This window comes from Triticum aestivum, chromosome 2B, assembly GCF_018294505.1.
Source record: "Triticum aestivum cultivar Chinese Spring chromosome 2B, IWGSC CS RefSeq v2.1, whole genome shotgun sequence".
Taxonomy (NCBI): domain Eukaryota; kingdom Viridiplantae; phylum Streptophyta; class Magnoliopsida; order Poales; family Poaceae; genus Triticum; species Triticum aestivum.
The window spans coordinates 768,031,352-768,035,009 of record NC_057798.1 but is presented as its reverse complement, the minus strand read 5'-3'; positions in this window follow the sequence as shown (position 1 = coordinate 768,035,009).

Sequence of the window (3,658 nt, the reverse complement as noted above, 5' to 3'; positions counted from 1 at the left end):
CTATCGGTCTTTTTGAATGGTGTAATAGATTGACCGATATGTTGCATAAAATTTTTATTGCTAACAAGTAAATTACCCTTCTTCATTGGTCTTTCAAAATTACTTATGACAATATTTCTTATAGATGCATCAATAATGAAGTTGTGACCAAATCTGAAAATAGGTAAATTACTCGCTATGCATACCTCTTCAAATACGTTGGGAGAGCATGATGGTGGTGTGACTTGAACAATATCTAGCTTCGTCTTTGGATGACTCCCCAACACCTTGTCATCATCTTTTTCTTGATTCCGTGCGTCATTGCTTTGAAGATCCATGTCAGCCGAACTTTTTTCCGCTACTTGTTCTTGTCCTTGAGGCTTGTCAATTTCTACGGCACGGAACTCATAGGGCAGGAAGTAGGTTCCATTGACTTCGGAAAAATAAAGCATGGTTGTTTTGCTATGCTTGCCATGCCCTTTCTCAATAATGCTTGCCACTTTGGATTTGATGGATTCAGAATATATACTACTTGATTCGGCTTTTCCAATAACCGAATTTTCTTTGTTACCTGAATCAATAACTTTATCTTTTTTAATTTGCAAGGCTTCTCGCTCTTGTCTAATTTTAGCCCACATCTAAGCTTGGTGAGCTTTAAACTTTTTCATCTCAATTTCCATCCACTCCTCATGAGATTGCCCCCCAATACTTTCAAACTTTTCCGGCAATGAGGTGCCGAAACTTTGTAATTATTCACGTGGTGCACTGGATGGTACAACACTGGGCAACTGCATCATTTGCACAACTCTAGCTTTTGCTGCAGCAAAATCACGAGGCTTCCCGCCTTCTATTAGTTCCTTTCGAACGGAGTTGCACAAATCCCAAGAGAATGTAAGCTTGTTCTCAACCACCCAGTCTGGATATGGTTGCCCCTCGATGCTTTTAGACTCTTTCGGCAATGAGATGTTGCCGAAATTCTGTAATTGTGTAGGGGGACATGATATGCCACGGTAGTAGGTGAAGGCATTTGTGCTCCTGTAGAAGTTTCACTTATTTGGCCATGACCATGAAGGTGTGGAGCCGAATTATGGACATCAACAGTTGTATATGGTGCCAAAAAATTAGTAGCATTACATGTAGCATATAATGTTTGAGGGTAATTGGCCAAATAACTAGTATTAACATGGCCAATTTCCCTATCCACCGGCACGTTTGGATTAACGTACTGCAAGTTATTTGCCGATGAATAAGAACTTGAAACACTTTGTTGCATACCATTGGAAGTTCCTACATAGGGTGTCTCAACTTGATTAACCAAATTCATCATGTTATTCATCGGCATATAAATTTGTGGGGTTGCCGATGCATGAGAGTTTGGATACATATGTTGTATGTTGCTAAAATCATAAGAGTTTGATGCACGGCAATTGTTTTGCATCGGCCCTTGCGCATAATTAGATGCATGATTGATAAAACTAGGGCTAGACGATACACTATGCTCATTAGGTGATCTAGCAACAACATATGAATTATTTGCATCTACAAAGGGGAATTGGGTGTTCATATTACCTTTGTAGATTGCAAACCCTAGATGACGATCTCTTTGTAGCAAGAACGGGCTAGAGACCGTTCAAAGCTTCATCCCCAGCGGAGTCGCCAAAAAGTGTGTTCGCACACGAACACGTCACCGTGTACCCTCGACGCTGGGGGTGATGCACCGCAGCTCACGTCGAAGGAGACCCGCCGAAAGCGCGGTACGCAAGACAATCCGGCGGGCTCTTTTGTAGACCTGAAACCTCACACGCCCGGGAGGGACCCCGTCAGGGAGCGCGGCTGCTATGGGTTGCCCTAGGTCGACCTGATCGCCCCTAGGGCCTCGTGGATCGCCGCCCTGCAACTACAAGAACGAACGAAGAACGAGGAAGAAGAAGAACAAGGGAGAAGGAAAAGTAAAGGTAAAACGTGTAGATAGATTTGCTCGATTGTGTGTTGTTATTCAATCGGCCGTCACCTCTTACATATATATGAGGCGGCTGGACTTTTCATACAAGAAAAGGACTCAAATCCCATCCAAAACATCAAAAGATAACCTAACTCGGACTACGAGGGCCGGAACTTCCGGTCAGCCCGGAACTTCCGGGCTAAAATTACATCAAGTTGCCCTCTTGCACAGCTCCTGCAGGTCGCATATGGCTTCGGATCGTGATGGTCCCAAAAGCAAAGTTATAGACCTTGCAATGTAGAAAAAATCGTTAGTTGAACACTTTTTCATCCGAGGTCATCTTGATGTCGAAACTGGCCCCGGAAATCTGCAAATAGTGTTTAAATTCCAGTTTTCGGGGTGCTCCGCGTGCAAACTTTCGGTTTAGCCCAGAACCTCCCCGGAAGTTTTGCCCGGAACTTCCGGGGCAGACTTATCCAGCACATTGTTTTGGCTCTAACTTTTGCATACGAATTTCGATTTAGGCGTTTCTTATATCAAAATCGATCGTTTCGACGAGACGAAGACAATCCGTGTAGAAACCTTTCCCATATGAGGCCATCTTGGGGGCATAATCATCCGAATAGTGTTCTGAATGCAAAATCTCAGTACTTCAAACACAACTTCGGCCTTAGAGATTAGATCGGATGGCTACAGCCCAAATATCAAAGTTTCTCCTTTTGACGATACGGAACTTTCTTATTTTGAGCACTTTTTTATTTGAAGCCTTCTTAATTACATTTTTGACCATGCCAAAATCTGGTGTCAACGGGAAGACATCTTTTGACCGGTCGCCGGTTTGTGGCTGACATCGAGTAGCAGGAGTACGAGCCTAGGAGACGTAGACTCCTGCCCTGTTTGTGGTCAGGGATATGGTGCTGTACACAGTACCGCACAAGAAGATTTTCCGGATGTTTTCCATATAATTTTGGCTGCTGGAGCGTCCGGTTTCCTTCACAATTGTGCTACTCCGTGTAATTTTTCAACTTGAGTGATGATACTTTCATACATTCGGACGGACAGCCCGGACAATGCGGGGACCCCAAAACGGCATCCAACCGGCATCCTCCAAAGACAGTCATATGTCCGGACACGTGCTTCGGACCGCGGGCAGGGGGTCACCGGTTTGGTGAGACAACATTCAGTTGCCGTTCCGGTAATGCCGCCCGTGGGGCCAAAGCAGATTATTTAAGGAGGACAACAAGGGTAAAACCTAGCTTTCCCCATTTCCTCCCTCGCCCCTCCCGTCTCCTTTCGCTCTGACCTCACCGTCCACTGTCCACCATTGCCCACCATAAGGTCACTTACTACAAAATGAAAACATGCCAACCTTGAGTCAACTCAGTCCGAGCGGGAGGTGGCGGTCAACCACCGCATTATCCACCTCAACGACGTGCGATGTGGCTATGCGTGGACCTTGTCGAAGGAGGAGATTCCGGAGATTCACCCCACTGTCAATGACCACGACGCCGATGGCTCCGACAAGGGGGTCATCGACGTTTCATCAGACAATGAGTAGGATTAGTGTAGTTCGCTACTGAATATAGTTAGTTTTAATCCTTATGTGAAGTAATTATGTTTAAATCTACATTAGTGTTGCCCGAACGGATAAATGGGGGGCGACCCGCTCCTGTCCAGGACGCGCCCGGACACATCTACAAATGTATGGGGGCCAGATTCACCAATGGATAGGGGAGT